The 20,161-nt window shown below is 37.8% G+C and overlaps 1 long non-coding RNA gene across 1 annotated transcript; it reads right to left on the bottom strand.

Annotated features, from left to right (window-relative positions):
* Window positions 1-15,033: 15,033 nt before the first annotated feature.
* On the bottom strand, window positions 15,034-20,126 carry LOC309647310. The gene is made up of 2 exons (XR_014255949.1): window positions 20,023-20,126; window positions 15,034-18,452 (listed from the first exon to the last, which is right to left on the bottom strand). It is a non-coding gene; the product is annotated as an uncharacterized lncRNA (long non-coding RNA).
* Between the last annotated feature and the right edge of the window lie 35 nt (window positions 20,127-20,161).

The following is a 20,161-nucleotide window of genomic DNA, read 5'->3' as shown; positions in this document are numbered from 1 at the left end:
ACTGATGTCAAAGAGGCCCCACAGAAGCCCAGAAAGAAAAACACAATCAGCTCTGTACCAAACCTAAGGCCGCCTGAGGTTACACAGGCCCAAGTTCCCCACTTCTCCATGGGATTCAGCTACTCTCTCCCAGCCCGTTCCTCTCGGTGCCCCTCTCTCCTCCTGCTCCTACCCATTGGCTTCCCTCATTTTCTCCTTACTTTTCACATCCTCACTCATGGTCCACCATGACCTCATTCATCTTCTACACCTGCCACTCACTACTTGATCTTTTCTATGCTCCCCTGTTCAGACTTCTAAGAGAGGGTAGTCAGGTTGGTCCAGGTTCTCTCGGTCTGGGCAGAGATTTTGTTCTGAGCCCCTCTTATAGTCTTCTCACCAGATTATGGCCAGTTGCTGCAACCCAACCAGCTGTGGTGAGCGGGGCAGAGTGTTCCCCCTGCTGGATCCCTGGACACAAAGAGTTTTCACACAAGGGGCTAAGAAGGGTCAGCACTGTGTCTAGTCAACACCTTGTCAAAAAAAGAGAGAATCTATTGACTCACTCTTCTGGTAAGGGTTGCTGTCTCTTTCAAATAGCACTCCCATTTCTTACTTTACATTATTTTCCTTCCAGTACAACTATTTCCAGTTTCCTCTCTGTTACCTAATCTGTAAAACAGAAGATTCACACTTTAAAGAATGTCACCAAAAAGTGAGCCAGCCGGTTTTCTTTTACGGCGCAATCTGCAAAAGAGTCATTGCTTTTAAATACAGAAGCTTAAATATGAAATCCGGGAAATACAATGGACAGGAAATAAACCAAACTCAGGTGACGCTTTTCCAACACTTGCCCTGGGAATCGTGATTTGATGACCTCAACAAGCAATCACAGTGTACTGTGATTAAAATAGCCATGTTACAATCTAAAGAAAATTAGACAAATCAGGAGGAAAAATCTGCCAAGCCTGAGAGAGAAGAAAATCATTTAGTATTTGAACTAGAAACATTTATGTCATGGGGCCGACATAGGCCTCCAACCACTTGATCCCCCAATGTTATGAAGATATACCTAGGAGAAGAAAGGCACAGAATGACACATGTACCTGCAGCTCTCAGGAAGATGCTCAATTTACACCTGTAAGTAGAAAAGAGCATGGATTTAATTATCTACAAACCAAAACTCTAAGAAGAAATGAGAGAATTAACTATAGGACATAAGTAAAAATAATCTAATAAAATACTTCCCCCTGCAGTGCAGCAAGAATTGTTTGAGTTGTTCCATACTCCTTAGATTCACAAAAACAAGAAGTTACATAACAGAGCTTGTGAACTTTATCTTAGTGAATTTTGCAATGGGTTAAAGTTCATGGTAAGGCCATTAAGGGAAGGTTGTATTTTAAATCTCATACTAAAAGATTTAGGAACATGCTTGAAATTTCATGGGCTTTCAAGAGTTACATACACATTACTTCAAATTCTGCCTCTGCAGGACATTCCTGGTGGTCCAGTGGTTAAGAATCTGCTTTCCAATGCAGGGGACGCAGGTTCGATCCCTAGTCAGGGAACTAAGATCCCACGTGCTGCGGAGCAACTAAGCCTGCACACCACAACTACTGAACCCGTGTGCCACAATTACAGAGCCCACAGGCTCTGGAGTGCCACAGCTACAGAGAAGCCCATGTGCTACAACAAAGAGCCCACACGCAGCAACAAAATATCCCGAATGCCACAACTAAGACCCAACACAGCCAAAAATAAATAAATAAATATTTCTAAAAAAAGAACAAATTCTGCCTCTGCTATTTACTAGAAATATTAAAATGAAAAAATTACTTAAACTTTCTGAGCCTCATCTGTTAAACGGAGACAATAATATCTTCTGGAGTTGTGAGAATTAGAGGTAGATCCTTGAACAGGATTTGGCCAATTATAGAACACGTGACAACTATTAACATTATTAGCTAAAGAGCAAAGAGGTAACTGCTTGTTAGGAGGACCTGCGTGACTATATCCCACAGAAAGGGGGACAAAAATGTAGGCAAAGGAATGTCCAGAGTTAAAAACCATAGGCAGGACTTCCCTGGTGGCGCAGTGGTTAAGAATCTGCCTGCCAATGCAGGGGACACAGGTTCGAGCCCTGGTCCGGGAAGATCCCACATGCCGCAGAGCAACTAAGCCCGCACACCACAGCTGCTGAGCCTGCGCTCTAGAGCCTGCGAGCCACAACTACTGAGGCCGCGTGTCACAACTACTAAAGCCCGTGCACCTAGAGCCTGTGCTCCACAACAAGAGAAGCCACTGCAATGAGAAGCCCACGCACCGCAACGAAGAGCAGCCCCCGCTCGCTGCAGCTAGAGAAAGCCCGTGCACAGCAACAAAGACCCAACGCAGCCAAAAATAAATAAATTAAATAAATTAAAAAAAAAAAAAAACATAGGCAAAATTTACATGTGAGGTCTGGCAGCCTGTCAAACTAATCTATCCCCATTTTGGTTTTCCCTTGGTGTTCATATAATAGGAAAAAAACAACAATCTACTATTGTTTGGGACTCTTTTACCAATATGGACTTAAACAGGAGGCATCTCCTTTCCTTACCTGCACCTGTCTCTAAAGGTCTGAGGTTTCTTCCCAGAGGGGGCTGGTCCACAGGCCTGTTTCAGGCGCACTGAGGGTGTGTCACTTCACATGCAGAGAGGCTGGGAACGAACGTTTTAAACTGCAGTTGGGAGTAATGGCTTATGCCAAGGTTTTCCTGAAACTCAGAAAGTAAAGGGGTGAGTACTTCTACAAGTGCGAAAGATCTGCCAGTTAGTAAGGCCTCTGTTAGGCGCCTTGCCAAGAGCACTCCAAGCCTGATGCTGGCATAGAGGGAGTGAGCTTCCCAGCCTCCCTCCACTGCACAGCCGTAGACACGAGCATCTCAAAGTTTCTGGACTAGGACCTGGATTCCTTTAAAGTAGGGAGATTGTTGCTTCCTGGCATCAGTGACAAAACTGGGCTCTCACCAACTTCTGACAGGGGAAATCAGGCCCAGATTTATTTTTATTTAGAAAAATAGGTGATATTTTTCTCTCAAATGTTATTGTATAGAGAGGTAATAAGAAGGAAGAATGAGGGAATGTTACATTTCCTTTTCAGATCTGCCTTTTGATGATAGACTATCAGTCCTGCCTTCCTGTACAGAAGGCGGCCTCATTCTGTTCTAGGTAAGCCGTCCCTGGGCAGAACGATCCTATTCTAACAGGGAAATTCTTACACCACGGCTGACACTTTCTTAGCATCGGCTGTCCAGCAGTCTCATCATTCTAGAGCAGGGCTATGAATAGAAATGACTAAAAAGAACTTCTGAGTAGCCATAGACCAACTCTGCCCTTTATTCCATAGAAAATGCCCTCAAACCCTGAAGCAGAGTCACTCGATCGAGATAATGGGCAAAATTCTCTCACCCACAACTTTTATAAACTTGAAGTCCCAGGCACCTCGAGATTGTTGTGAGGAGCAGGGGATAATCAAAGTCTACTGGTCCCTTGTTACAAAATAGGTAAGAAACAAGAGATGGGGAGATAGAGAGGAAGTCGGATCTAAAGAACAGTTGATGAATTGGGAGATTGGGATTGACATATATACACTAATATGTATAAAATGGAGAACTAATAAGAACCTGCTGTATAAAAAATAAATAAAATAAAATACAAAAATTCAAAGAAAAATTAAAAAAATAATAATAATAAAGAACAGTTGAGGTATGGGACTGCCACTGAAAAAAGTAGGCAGAAAAACTACAAATTGGTGCCAGTGGAAAGCCCTCTGTGGAAGGTGGAGTTGATGATGGTTACAACCGAACAGCCCAGTTTTATCGAAAACAATGGTAGCAGAGGTGAAGAAGCACAAAATGTGGAAATTGTTTGCTAATATAAGGGATGAATCGGAGATGGGAGAACTGTAGCATCAAGCCCTCCGGAAACCATTACACAACAGGCTCACAACCTTTTAACCTCAATTCCCAAATCCTTTATCCTCAATTCCAAAGCCCAAAAGTTCTGGACACTAAAAAATAATTCTTAATAACTGATTTGGTAACAATACCTGACCTGATCTAAAGTCTTTTGTGGCAAAATCTGCCCTGAGCTATGAAACTATGCATAATTTTTAGTTACCCACTTGGTGTGACTATTCACATGTTTCACTGCAGAAATATTAAAGTATATGATTCCTGGGAGCTGTTCTAGACCCTGTTGGAGACATGTTTTCGGGAATTATAGGGTTTAGATTACCTTTCTAAAGCCAAAACAATCTGAGTTTACAAATACATAGCATCAGAGAGAAGAGGAGATCAACAAGACTTAGCCGTGAACATGATGGAGAGGAAGACATTTTGTTTCTGGTTTGGGTTTAAGACAATAAAGATGATCACTATCCAGAATGAGGAAGAAGGAGCCCCCCAAATTAAGGAACCTTCCCCTGGAGTTTAGGAATTTTCCAATTCAAATTATTCATTTTTTAAAACCAGTGTTTAAATGCATCACTATACATATCTAGAACACCATGTGTCTGGAATATCTCAAACCTCTTCAAAAGCAGATAAGTGAGAAGGAAAACAATGCCTTACATCACTGTAGTGCTTTAGAACTTACGGAGCACTTTCCTATAATTATTGCACTGAGTCCTCTGAACCGCAAGGCATTTTTGTATGCATGTGCTCACACTTAGCTAAATCTTAATTTCAAAAAAAGCATTCAGTTTATTTTTACATATGTTATGTTTCAAAAAATATATTCAATACCAGAAAAGCCCCTCTGTTCAGAGAAAGGCTTGATATTCTGGGAAAAAGAATCTACAGAGCCACACTCATTCTAATTAGTTGTCCTTCCACATCAATATGAAAAATGTGGAAATCTATACTGAATTTATCAAATAATACTGCACTATGGGACTGCTGTAAAAAAAAGGGGGGGCGGCCTGTACCTCTCTCCCTTCAAGCATTCTAACATTATGGTTTGACCACTATTTTCTTTTCAATCAGTAAACTTTTCTCCCTTCTAAACAAATGCACCACGATCTATAATCATGTATCTGTTAACCTCAATTGTATTTACATCTCAATCTCCTGAGTCAATAACAAATATAATTGTTCCATTCTTGATTGAATTTTTCTTTCTAATGCTATATTTATCAGATGGTTCGATGGCACTTTGCAGTGCCCTTGCTAACTGTAGATGCAAACTATTTCTCTTGATTAACCTGTATATCTGTAAAGCTCATGTTAAAATGGCATACATGTTGCGTAAATGAAGAGAAATGTGTCCTTGGTAAAAGTTGTCAGTCTTACCCATAACTTTTAAAAAACCTATGCGAGTAACATAAAGCTATATTGTTGTTGTAAAAGATTCAAATATACAGCTGCACACAGCAAAATGGGAAGGTTCCTTTTACAGCTGTTGAGGCTCTCCTACTTCACGCCATTGACAAAGTTTTGTGTAAGTCTCCACGCCCTCCGCAACTGTTCCTATGCTCCAGGAGTAGTTCAAAGGGAGAATTCAATTGTTTTTCCTTTTATATTTACATTTAGAGAGAGAGAGAGAGAGAGAAGAATACATTTAATATCTTCTCCATCAGGAAATACCATTGGCTCAATCTGCAAAATATATCCATCACCCCACACTGCTACCACCTTTGTCCAAACCATCATCTGTCACCTGGATGACTGCAATAATCTGCTTCCTGGTCTCCTGGCTTCTGTTCTTACCCCACCCTAATCATCTGTTCACACAAAACAGTGAGAGGGATCCTTCTGGAAACAGTCTTCTGCTCTCAAGCGTCCAACGGCTCCCCACCTCATGCAGAGTAAAAGGCCCAGTCCTTTGGGGCCTAGAAATTCCTGTACAACCTGCCCCAGCCCTGTCTCTCTGAGCTCATGTCCTGTAACTCTCCTGGCTCTGTCCAGCCACACCGGCTTCCCTGCTGGTCTGGGTCCGAATCCACTTAGGGTCTGAATCCACTTAGGGTCTCCAGAATAACGCATCTCCGCCAACACCTCGATGTTAGCCCTGGGGGACTCATTGCAGATGTCTGACTGCCAGAACAGGAAAATAATAAATTTGTGTTGTTTAAGCCACTAAATTTATGGTAATTTGTTACATAAGTAATAAGAAACTAATACATAATCTGCCCTTCATTTCATAATAGTCACAAAAAGCACTCCTTCTACACACAAGTGGTAAAAGTGCTTCCAGGTGCAAGGCTGAGATGAGGAGGAGAGTCTCTACACACAAACCAGCATTCTTCTCAACAGTCCATTGTTAACTTATGCATAAGAAAAGACATGTTTCTCGGTACTTATGTACTCTCTTGCTAACCTAACATGCAGAAGAACAATTCATTCAAAAAGGTTAAAGAGTCAAGGGAATAAAAGACCTGGCAATTGACAAAAATTCATAGCCCAAAGTAAATCTATTTCCTTCTTCAGTAATTGGTAGCATTCATTTCCTGAATCAATCATTCATTTTCTTTGGAGAGAATAAAAAGCTGGGATACAAAGACTGGTTATTTAAAAGCAAAGATGAAAGAGAGGGGATGTATGTTCATTTTCATCTAAAATAGAAAAGCAAGTGGAAAGCTAAGTGGCAGATAATTTTAGCAGCACAAGGCCATCTTTAGTCATAGCCCTTGATTCAACTATGAATGAACAGAACTTTTAAATAAATGATATATTTGTTTTACAGCTAAGTACAGAATATAAATGTTTTCATTTTGCTTTAAAATTCATTTTATAGTTAATAGATTCATGTGTTTCAAAATCAAATGAATGTAATTAGGAATCTCACTGCTTCCTATTCCCTCATACCACTCCCTATAATTTATTTATAGTTAGCACACCTTTGTAGATTTGTGTATTCTCCCAGTATTTCTTTACACAAATACAAATACGTATTTGTATTTTTTCACTTTTAAATACAAAAGTTAGCATACTACATACACTGATCTATGCTTGCTTTTTCTTTGAACTAGAGATCATTCTACATTTGTACAAAAAGAACTTTCTCATTCTTATATAAGGCTGCATAGTATCCCATTTTGTGATGTAACATGGTTTACTTAACCAGTCCTTTACTGACAGAGATTTAGGTTGTTTCCCTTGTTTTGATATTATAAACAATACTGTAATTAATAACTTTGGATGTATAGTATTTCATACATTTGCAGTCATATCATGGGGTTTATAATGTATGTAGATATAATATCAATGATAACAAGAGCTAAAAGGATGAGGAGTGGGGAAATGGAACTATACTGTTACAAAATTCTTATATTTTTTCATAAAGTGGCATAATATTAAATCAAGATAGGCCATGATAAATTAAGAATGCATATCGTGATTCCTAGAAAAGCCACTTGAAAAATATAAAGAGGTAAAAGTAAAGGGCCAGTAGAGGAATACTGACCAAATAGTGAAAATGGAATACTGAAAAATAGTCAACAAACCCAAAAGAAATCTGGAAAGAAGAATTAGAGAAATAAAAAAACAGGACAAATAGAAAATAGATAGCTAAAGACCAAAATCTAATCACATCAATACTTACATTAAATATAAATAGACTAAACCTTCCAACTAAAGGACAAAGACACTTCATAATGACAAAGAAGGTATAATAATAATATCAGGAAGGTATAATAATAAGAAATGCTTACATGCTTAATACCAGAGTTTCAAAATACATGAAGCAAAAACTGACAGAACTAAAGGAAAAAATAGATGAATCCACAATCACGGTTATACATTTAAACATTCTTTTCTGAATAATTAATAGGACACTTCTAAGACTAGACAAAAATTAGTAAAGATATGTAATATCTGAACAACATTATCAACTAACTTGACTGCATGAATATTTATAAACCATACAATCAACAACCCCATGATACATATAATTTTCAAGGGCAGATGGAATATTCATGAAGATAGACACTATGCTGGGTCACAAAAATGTCTCAGTAAATTTCAAAAGATTGCAGTCTTTCACAGTATGTTCTCTGACTGCAAGGGAATTAAACCGAAAATCAATGACAATAGATAGAGAAGATGAAAAGGAGAATTACAAGTATGGAAAGGGGGGAAGACTAGACCTATTATGTCGGATAGGAATTGGGGATCTCAGTATGAACCCATTAATTTTAATATGTATAGAGAAAAATATAGAAATAAGTATAGGAATAGATACATACAGGAAAGTGTGTGTGTGTGTGTGTGTGTGTGTGTGTGTGCGTGTGTCCATCCTAGTCTGGTCTCCTGAAAGGACCCAGAAGCTATTACATACCAGAAGCAACAAGTACATTTAGCTCCCAGATCTTAATTTATAGATACAGGCCTCCTTGGAGAAAAGTCTAATTCTAGCTCCGGGACAGGGATAAGCCTACAACATCTTGTTACTCCAGAAAGTAAGGAATTGCTTAAAGAATGATGGGAACAAATCAAAAAGACATGGGAGCTGCTTGCAAAATCTGGCACAATTCAAGCATTAAAATAAATAATCTTAGTTGTGGATTACATAATCCACTGAAAAATAAAAATTAATGAGTACAATATGATAAAAAATAGTGAAGGAATGAATAGACAAATAAGGGAGAAGGGAAAGCTTTTCTTTACAGTAGAATGGCAGCTAATAAATAGAGAAGAAATAACAGAGTTAGAAAAGCATCAGTGAGTACTAAAACTAGTGACTAAAAGCTTAATAAGAGGAATGTTACTCTGGTGGATGCTGTGATGTGCCTCTCAGATCCTACTTCAGGTGTGAAGGACTTTTTACCCCAGCTGCTGGAGGTCTGTGAGCAGGCCCGACTCCAGCTGTCAATAAGCCCTTTTTGGAAACTGCTCCAACCAAAGAGACCCATCTCACCCAAGGTCATACCTTTTATTTTGGGCACCTGACAATCAATATCTAATCAATGCAAGTGTATAAAAAGCCCAGCCCTCTCATCAACTCAGGACAGCACTTAACAGTCATCCCATCTTCAGAATATCCTGTAGGATCCACTGAGGCCCGTTTGAGACTGCACTGCAGTTTGACTTCTCTCTGCCCAGTCCTGTATCCTTCCCTTCCTTTCCACAAGTATTATCCCAAGAGCATTCTCTGTTAAAACTTTTGCAGGCTAGTGTCTATCTCAGAATCTGCTCCCTGGGGAACTCAATCTTTGACATTTACATAGTCACAAGGCATACATTATTTCTTAATTACAAAGGTAAAATGATTAACTTCATAGTCGAGAAACTTGGAGAACACCAACTTAACGACATGATCAACATTAATCACTGATATTGGAATAAACAAACACTATGTGCCTCTGTGCCTTCTGGTATGATGCTCTAAGGATACAACATTATTTCAGAGAGAGTTCTGCTGAAAATAAGAAGAAAAAAAGCCTGAGTATAATCGTGACATATCATCAAAAAATCCAAATTACAGGATATTCTAAGACTAAAGTAACTGGCCTGTATTCTTCAAAAATATCAGGATCAGAAAAGACAAACCTGAGGAACAGCTCTAGATTAAAGGATACTAAAGAGATGTGGCAGTTAAATGCATGATACTGGACTGAGAGGGGTAGATACACACTCACACACACACACTCACGTACGTACATGCATACACACTTGGAATAATCAAAGGGAAAATTGACAAAATTTAGATGTGAACTGTGGATCAGATAATAGAGTTATTATCAGTGTTAATTTCTTGATCTCAATAATGGTACTAGGTTATTTCAGAATTTAAGTACTAAGTGTCCTTGATAAAGCAAAAGGAGTAAATGATACACAGGAGTTTCTTATATTAATTTTGCAATTTTTCTGTAACTTTTAAATTATATCATAACAAAATATTACCGAAAAATGAATCCCAAGTTGCTAAAATTCTTTTAAAATCTCTTCTGCCGCTTTTGCAATGCACCTCCTTGAGACTGGTTTCCCCGCCATGGTGCCATTAAAACAAAACATAAAAATAGTTTAGACATCCACTGTCCCCTGTGTGTAACATGGTTATCAATTCATCCTAGATTAATAAGGTAACACACAAGAAGCAAACTCACTTGCCACATTGAAACTTTTAGTATTGATATGCATTATGTTCATTCAAAGTATGCATATAAGCAGTTTACATATGGAAATCACTATTTGATTCAACTTTTAATTTACTTATGATTGTGGAATAAAAAAAGTTATTAGTGATTCTCTCTATTATCCACCTATAGCAACATATTCAAAAAAGAACATTTTTCATGATTATTTTCTTTTGGGCTCTTTGTTGTTCTGATTATATTTACTGAAATGTAATTTACATCATTGAATATAATAATTACAAATTAGACCATGTATTTTGGCCTTTGTGGGTTTTTTGGTCTCATTTTACTAGAAAGTTATTTTTATTATATTGGTCCATGACACTGGAAGTTATATAGGCATAGTTAACCACAGACAGTTTCAGAGGTACTGGTTGGTTAAAGGGCTGATTAATGCATAAACAAGACAGCCTCTCAGGGGTATTTGCTTTCTGAAAGGACCTGATCTCATTCACTAAAAGGACAAAGCATCCAATGAATTGGTAAGGATTTTTATTTGTTTATTTGCTTGATTTGAACAAGTATCCCCACTATAACTGAATTATGCCGTCAGTAGTGTCCATTTTAAAGAGCGGTGCTAAAAGAGCCCAAATGTGTGGGTTTCATGTTTTCTTTTTTAAATTAATTAATTAATTTTATTTATTTATTTTTGGCTGTGTTGGGTCTTCGTTGCTGCATGCGGGCTTTCTCTAGTTGCAGCGAGTGGGAGCTACTCTTCCTTGCAGTGTGCAGGTTTCTCGTTGCGGTGGCATCTCTTTGTTGCGGAGCACAGGCTTAGGCACATGGGCTTCAGTAGTTGTGTCACATGGGCTCGGTAGTTGTGGCACATGGGCTTAGTTGCTCCGCAGCATGTGGGATCTTCCTGGACCAGGGTTCAAACCCGTGTCCCCTTGCATTGGCAGGTGGGTTCTTAACCACTGTGCCACCAGGGAAGTTCCAGATTTCATCTTTGAAAGAATCAGCTACCCTTGCTTACAGAGATATCGTTCAAGACCACGAAATGTACACACACCTGTACAGCCATATGCAGTTATTATCAGGGGACTGTATACTTAGCTCAGTATTTGGGGGCCTGAGGAATGAGAAGTGGGTTACTGTTCAGAGGTTAAAATCATAGACTATTTAAATCTACATGGAAATTTATTTTTAATTTTGTTTAACTAGAAAAAGTTTTTTCTTGCAAGTTCTCATTAAAAGCCTTAAAACTCTTAAATCCAGTGGTACTGTGCTAGGCCTTTGCCCTGGCAAGCTAAACCCAGTGGAGACTGGGTATTGTCTAAGGACACTCTGGGTATTATCCTATTTCATGGGGATGTGCATCTGTGATTGATGTTCTCTTGACTAGGCTGTTTTACAACCCTATACAGGTAGAATTTAAACTATAAAAAACTTACAGCAATGCAAAGAATTCCAGTTAATAGCAATGCAAATGATTCCTGTTCATAGTAATTAATATGAATTGATTTTATCTAGCAGAAAACATAAATCTCTGTAACTCAAGCTCCCATTTGAACAGTTTTAACATCTTACTGGTCCCTCATTTAATGAGTTGAATAAAATCTTTGATTCATGTGCAGTTTTTATTTGTATAGGAATCATGCACATAACCTTCTTAAAATTACATGGAAAGTACTATAAGGTAACAAGTGTTTCCTCTAAGGAAACCAAGGACAGCAGCATGGTTGAAAGAAGAGGGAGGGGTGACACCTTTAACAGTAACAAAAAAAAATTTCCATGCAGAGAAGTTAGGCTTATTGAAAAGGCTGAAACAGCCTAAGCATGTGTTGATCAAAGCCCCTAGATGAGGATGTAAGTCCAGAAAAATAAAAAGTGAGAAATATTTGTGAAATTCTGTGAAAAAAATGCATCATGACTTGCAAATTGGTGGGGGAGGTATTGATAGAATAAAAAGCAGTCAAATGTAAAATTGCTTGGAGTTTCTTGTTTGAGAAATGGGTGATACTATGGTATTGAAAACTAAGATAGAGACCTCAAATGACTAAGGGAACGTAAAGAGTTAAGGACTTTATTAACAGAAAAAGATTATGATTGGGTCTAATTCAATGGGAACATGACCAACCCTAAGCTAGATCAATATTTCCCAAACTGTGTTCCAGACGACACAAATCTATCAGAATGCTCTGCGACAAAAATGGTACCATACCTCTCAATGGGAGATTCATAATGCACACAAGCACCTTAAATTTTCAGGGAATCCTCCCTTGTTTAGCCTACCATTCTCATATTTAATCACAGAAACATGAATCTAAATAAAATCCTATGGAATTAGAGTTTCTTAATGTCACTTTGAGAAATGTGGGACCAGATTTATAAAGAAAGTCTGTTTATTAATCAAGTTTTATCAAGTGATGATAAAATTTAAAGTGAGATATAAATTCTTATGTGAGCTCTGACTTCACCTAAGTGTATTCCTGAAACATCCTAGCCTATAATTTTATATAACTAGTTTGTGAAAATACCAGAAATCTGTCAGTTTTGCAGGAATAGTCTTTTGTATACCAGGCAATCCAAATGTAATAATAAAATTATCACTGTTTTCCTTACCATTTATAATAAGTTCAAAATGGTCCTGGCATTTTTCTAGTTCTTTCATTTTGAATCAGGTTTCAGTCTATAAAAATCTCTCCTATTCACACGTCTTATTCTCTTATTACCCTTATTCTCCACTCACTTATTTTACTCACAGTTTTAAAAACTCCTCTCTTCTTCCCTTGTTGATCCCAGTAAAAACAGTTTTAGAACTGGCTCATTCCCCCTGTTTCCTACTCACAACATAATGTTTCTAGAGTGTTTTATAACATTGCTGACTTCCATATTCTATGGTTTAATTTAGTTGGAGGTAGACTGGAAAAAATCAGAATTTAAAAGAATCAGGAGATACTGGCTATGTCTTCTCAGATTCAACTGAGCTAGTCTGGGCTGAAAGCAATGGTCATTTACAAACACTTATCAGGTTTCATTCTGTGGGATTGATTTTTCCTTTCTTGTAGATCTTGGTCTGCTCCAAGCTAACACATACTAATAGAAAGATAAAATTCCAAACACAATAATGTTTCAAAAATATATATTTCAGGATGTAAACCTAGGATTGCTAGATCTATCACTGTTATAAATGCAAAATGTTAAAATGTGCAAAACTTTCTTCTACAGATAGTTTTGTGTTATAAAAGAATCCATTAGATGTTTTATTAAATATAGTTTATGAAAACAAAATTAGATTAAACCTAAAATAAAGCCTTTTATTAATCCCAAATTCCTATATTCTTTTGCCAGGCATAGAAAGGTGAATAGCAAAATAACTCACACTCTAACTTTTTAAAATTATATTTTTATTGGAGGATAGTCACTTTACAGTGTTGTATTAGTTTCTACTGTACAGCAAAATGAATCAGCCATACATATATATATATATATCTCTTCCCTTCTGGACTTCCTTCCCAGTCAGGTCACCACAGTGCATTAAGTAGAGTTCCCTGTGCTCAACAGTATGTTCTCATTTGTTATCTATTTTATACATAGTATCAGTAGTGTATATGTGTCAATCCCAATCTCCCAATTCCTCCCACCCCCCTTTCCCCCTTGGTACCCATCCATTTGCTCTCTACATCTGTGTCTCTATTTCTGCTTTGCAAATAAGATCATCTATACCATTTTTCTAGATTTTACATATATGCACTAATATACAATAATTGTTTTTCTCTTTCTGACATACTTCACTCTGTATGACAGTCTCTAAGTCCATCCACATCTCTACAAATGACCCAATTTCAATGCAATCCCTATCAAATTACCAATGGCATTTTTCACAGAACTAGAACAAAACATTTTACAATTTACATGGAGACACAAAAGAGCCCAAATAGCCAAAGCAATCTTGAGAAAGAAAAACGGAGCTGGAGGAATCAGGCGCCCTGACTTCAGACCATACTACAAAGCTACAGTAATCAAGACAGTATGGTACTGGCACAAAAACAGAAATATAGACCAATGGAACAGGATAGAAAGCCCAGAGATAAATCCACGCACATATGGTCACCTAATCTATGACAAAGGAGGCAAGAATATACGATGGAGAAAAGACAGCCTCTTCAATAAGTGGTGCTGGGAAAACTGGACAGCTACATGTAAAAGAATGAAATTAGAACACTCCCTAACACCATACACAAAAATAAACTCAAAATGGATTAAAGACCTGAATGTAAGGCCAGACACTATAAAACTCTTAGTGGAAACATAGGCAGAACACTCTTTGACATAAATCGCAGCAAGACCTTTTTTGACCCACTTCCTGGAGTAATGAAAATAAAAACAAAAATAAACAAATGGGACCTAATGAAACTTAAAAGCTTTTGCACAGCAAAGGAAACCATAAACAAGATAAAAAGACAACCCTCAGAATGGGAGAAAATATTTGCAAATGAAGCAACTGACAAAGGATTAATCTCCAAAATATACAAGCAGCACATGAAGCTCAATATCAAAAGAACAAACAACCCAATCAAAAATGGGCAGAAGACCTAAATAGGCATTTCACAATCTAATTTTTAAAGTGCTTCAAAGTTGTTCTAATACAAAAACTAATACATATTTAGCCCAAACTCCAAATCATTTGTATTACTAATTAAAGATATAATTTTTACCAGTTGATTTATAATTTGAACTTCCCTCTCCATCTTCTAAAAATTATTGAAGGTAGATTAATTGTAGTCAGAGCCAAAGATTCCCAAAAGAGAGAGAGAAATAAGAAATAAAGGAAAAGAAAATAACATCTGTATTTACAAAAATCTTGATTAAAGTAAACAGTGCTATAGTAATTGGGTAAAACTTAGTTATGAACATCCTAAAAAACAGGACAAAGAAGGAAATAAAATACATAGCTCTTACTGATGGACAGAAGTATAGTAGTTTATTGGGGAAAGCAAATTTTATTAAGACCCCTAGTGCTAAGAGAAATACTTATAGGAGACTTTGTAAGAGGGCATTGAACTGCTTTATAAATATTATATAAAGCCATTTCAAATGTTACATGTTTTCATTTCAGCTATCTGTATAAGAAAATAATGCCAAAGCATCATTCTGAAAATGCAGCTATAGTGGGGGCAGGGAGATAATGACAATGGTGTAGTCTAGGTATTAGGTTTTCTAATTTTTTTAACACATGGTAGGCAGCAAAGAGACACTCTATTCATCAAAACATCCCAATCATAAAGAATTACAACTAGACAGTTATTCTATGTGATTTCTGAATTCACATTGGGAATTTGTAGTGAAATGTGCTTTGGGTTATACATTACAAAATGCAAAATATCCCACTGTTGAAGAACATTGCCTAATGGGGGAATTCCTTGGTGGTCCAGTGGTTAGGACTCCGTGCTTCCACTGCCGGGGGCAAGGGATCGATCCCACAAGCCGAGCAATGTGGCCTAATGAAAGGAGTATAAAGAGAATGGAAGATGTTGATGGGAATGTACAATGGTATAAAAGTTCTGTTATTTTGGCACTACATATCAAGAGACTTAAAAAGGAGAATAAATTTCGACTTAGAGATTCCACTTCTAGGACTGTGTCCTTAGGAAATAATTAAGAAAGCGGGCAAAGGTTTACTTACAAGGATATACATCATCAATTCTTTTATAGTAATGAAAAATTAGGAACAATCTAAACATGCAAATGAGAGTGGTAAAATACATTATATGGAAAACTGTTTACCCATTAAAAATTCCTTGATAGAAAAATATTTTTACCTTGGAATGTTCAAATACAGGTTGGTGTAATAAAAGGGATAGGGAAACAGTTTCTTTCATATGCTGAAGGGTGCACAAATTTGGCAAAGTCTTGTAGGAGTGTTATCAGGTAGATTTATCAAAATTCTAAATGTCCATGCCCTGTTCATGGGAAATACACCCTGTAGGAATCCTTGCAGTGTGCACACAGATATGGTATGTACACGTGCATTGTTCTACTGTTGTAATGAACAAAACCATAAAGAGTCTACATGTTCATGATAGGTGTGGTGGTTTTAAAACACATCCACAAATTCTTTGACACATCAAGAGATGGGGGTCTATGTCCTCTCTCCCGAAATTTAGGAAGGCTTCTGACTACTGTGACCAATAGAATGCAAAAGTGGCCAGAAAAGGGGACGCAGCTTCTGCCTGATTCTCTCAGGACAATCACTTTTAGAGCCTTCAGCCTTCAGTAAAAAGTCCAACTTCCCTCTAGTTGTCATACTGCGAGGAAGTCAGACCACATGGAGAGGCAGGAGCTCTGGACAAGAGCCAGCACCAGCCACCAGGCATGTAAGTAAAAACGTCTACTGGTGATTTCATTCCCCAGTTACTGAGTCACCTCAGCTGTTAGTTCTCCCCAGCTGAGGCCCCAGACATCACGTATCAGAGACAAGACATCCCCACTGTGCTCTGTCTGAATTCACAGAGTGAGTGCAACAAAATGCTATATCGCATGACTAAGTTTTAGAGTCATTTTTATGCAGCGTTGATAACCAGAGCAATAAGGTATTGGTTGAATAAAATATGGTATATGCACAGAATGAAACACTATACAGCTGTTAAAAAGAAAAGATGGGGAATTTTAGAACAGTACATATAATATGACCCTGGTCTGTTTTTTATTTATTTTTATTTTTTTCTGACTTTATTGAGGTATAATTGGCAGTTATGACCAATATATGAAAGGGAGAAATAAAGATAAACAAACACTGCATATAAATCTTAGGAACTTTCTAGAAAGCAATTTGGCAGTATATTTCAAGAATAGTAAGAATCTTCAAAATAGTTGACCCAATAATCCCTCTTGTGGGAATACATTTTAAATTTCCATTTAAAAAATTCATACACAAATCTAAGTATTGTTCTTTGGAAAGGCCAACTAAAAAGAATCATCTCTGAATGAAAGAAGCAGGCTAAAAAAAGAAAGAACCCAAACACTCAGCACTAACAAGGGGAAAAGTGTGATAACCACAGGTGTGGAGATTTTTATTTTTTAAAAGAAAATGCTACAAAAAATATAAAATCTGGATAAAAGAGATTACCTTTTTGGAAAATATAAATTATCAAAATTTATCTTAAAAACTTAAAAAGTCTAAATATTCATGTTAGAAAGTGAAAAAGGTGTCACTACTGCTTCCAAAAATTCGTCAGCCACAAAAGTTTTGCAGGCAACTGTTTTCAAACTTTAAATGATCAGATAGAGACAGGCCGGGACCTGGGACCCATGCTGCAGTGCTGCAGGGCTTCCACCTGGACACACCTCTCTTCAAGCAACAAAATACAAAGAAACTATATGGGACTAAAAATAACTGCATGCAAGCTGCAGCTAGGGCAAATTTTGGACAAAAGATACAAAGAGACCAAAAAACCCAACTGCTACCTTTGAAGAGTCTGGAACAAAAGCAGGGGGTTGGGAGCAAAAGCAGGGTACTGCGCATGCCCCCTGCACACAACACCACCTAAGCGGTGGGCAAAACACCTAAGCCACCCCTCCAGCCGACCCCTGGACACACCCCTGCCCTCACCCCATATAAGGAACAAGCTCGCCTCCCCAAGCGAGGGAAACCATTGTTTGTTCTCACTCTCCCCTGCTGCAGCAGGGGCCCCAAAAATGCCTTGTCTTAATTTCTTGTCTGGTCTCTGATCAATTTCTATTAAGAAGGCCCAGAAACCTGGTCCGTAACAAAGTGACCTATCAGAAAAATTAAATGAAGTTCTCTCTTAAATAGGATTATTGGTGATTTAATTTTTATTAATTTCTATATTTTAAGTGTTCTTTTCAAATATATATTTGTATTAATATAATCAATACTGTATTTAATAATATAATTAAAATTTATTAGACCTTGGGATGAATCTAACTGAAATCATGAAAGTGGGAATATGTAATTTTTGCTTTGTGAAGCTTTGAAATTAGTGAAAGACAGGTAAGGTGAAAGTGGTATCAATTTGAGAGGAGAACAGCATTTTGGCTCTCATGGTTTTCAAAGCCAGATGTTTGGGAGACTCATTTCTCAGATGCAGGTCTTAAAAGTTGGAGTGCCTGAAGCAGGGGATAACCCTTCACTCCTGGGGAGAAGCTCAGGGTCTGTGAGGTCCCTTGGGATTGCGGGCTGCCATGCCAGGGGTTGGGTTTATGGCGAGACTCTGTCTCAGCCTTTCCTACCTGCTTTGATGTGTTTGCTGATGTGAAGGCGTTACTCAGCTAATTTTCACGTCATTTTCGGAGTGAACTGTACCATAAGTAGCTGTAGACTTGGTGTGTCTCTGGGACGAGGTGAGTTCAGGCTCTTCCTATGTCATCATGTTGAACTGCTTTTTAGAGCCTACATATAAATGAAATCATTCACTATTTGTCTTTGTCTGATTTATTTTTAGCATAATGCCCTCAGGTTCATTCATCTTGTAACAAATGGCAAGATTTTCTTCTCTCTTAAGGCTAAATAATATCCCATTGTGCACATATACATAAAATCTCACATTTTTTCATCCATTCATCCATCGATGGACACTTAGGATGTTCCCATGTCTTGTCTATTGTAAATAATGTTGCAATGAATATGGGGGGGGGGCGCATACTTATATCTTTTCAAATTATATATTACAAAATTATATATATAATATTAAAGAAGAAACAGAAATTTATTGGAGCTATATATTATAATTGTATTTATGTTGGGTAAAATAAATTTTAAATTTTACTTCTGGTTGTCATCACACTGTATCAACACAAGAACGTTTCAGTAGAAGACTTCATCTCACAGTTCTTAGGCTAGTCTGCACCCCACAGCACTCAATTTATTAAATAAATCCCCTTTAAGTTTCTCCAAATATCTCCTATCAGTTCTAAGTAACTTGCAAACTTTGGTATTCTATTTTAGTTGTGAAACTCAGTTTGAAGAAAATTCCGTTTTCAGTGATTTGTATTAAAAAACAGCGCACCACAAGGAAGAGTAGCCCCGTATCGCCGCAACTAGAGAAAGCCTACAGGCAGCAACAAAGACCCAACGCAGCCAAAAATAAATAAAATAAATTAAATTTTTAAAAATAATTAATTTTAAAAAATAGTAGAAAGTAAAATGAATTTTTCACTTCAATGCTTCCTCAGAATAAAAATATTATTTTGATTAAATAAATACTATCTTCAGCCCGAATTCCAGTCAATCCACAGCTCCAAAGATTAGTTCAGTCCATAGGTCACTATGGCCAAATGGGCCTGGGCCACGGGGACAAATGCTGACAGGTAGTCTCCTGAGTGTCATCTATGTTTATAACATCGGTTCCAATAGAGGTCACTTCACCTACCACTCCTTTCAGAAGATCGGCCACGTCATTTGCAGGGCCCAGTGCAAAACGGAAACATGTGGGCCCTTTCAGAATTTATTAACAATGCGGCATAGGAAAGAAACTAGGACCTCAGAGTCCTTCCGAGGTCCTGTTCCACTGGACAGGTTGCATGCCCACAAAACCGGCCTTGTCTTTCAGAAGATGTCATTTACAATATGTCTGTCTAGCTGTTGGTTAAAAAAAAATTTTTTTTTGTAATCATGTTTAATTTTCTCAACAGGCAAAGTACACTCACAATTAATTTCGTTAAATCAAGCAACGGAAGCAAAAGGGCAAGCATTTGTTGTTAAGTCAGCAACCAACAACTGTATTGCTCAATTCAACTAACAGTGAGAGAAGGGAGAAAAGAGGACACTGGGGAAGCTTCTACTATGTTTCCAGCACAGGAGATTTTCAAATGGCTCCTATTTCACTCCAGCTACGAAGTAGGTGAACTGGAACGACTGGGGAGGCGGGGGGGAGGGGATTTGAAATTATGTCCTGGTTTCTAAATAACTTCAAAAGGCTACGTGGAAACATATTCCACGAGTTAGCGGGGCCAGAGCTCACGTTCGTTCAAGGCTGGGCCTTATCCTGCGCCCGCTGGTAAGAGTCTGGGCCAACGCAGCTGGCGGCTCCTTGACGTAGGACTCGCGTCAGGAAAAGGAGGAACCGCCCACAAAGCGCTGCGGGGAAGTGGGAGGAGACG

Source organism: Balaenoptera physalus (genome assembly GCF_965194825.1).
Source record: "Balaenoptera physalus genome assembly, chromosome: 18".
Lineage (NCBI taxonomy): Eukaryota > Metazoa > Chordata > Mammalia > Artiodactyla > Balaenopteridae > Balaenoptera > Balaenoptera physalus.
Note: the sequence above shows the minus strand (reverse complement) of the source record. Positions and strands in the feature narration are given on the sequence as shown.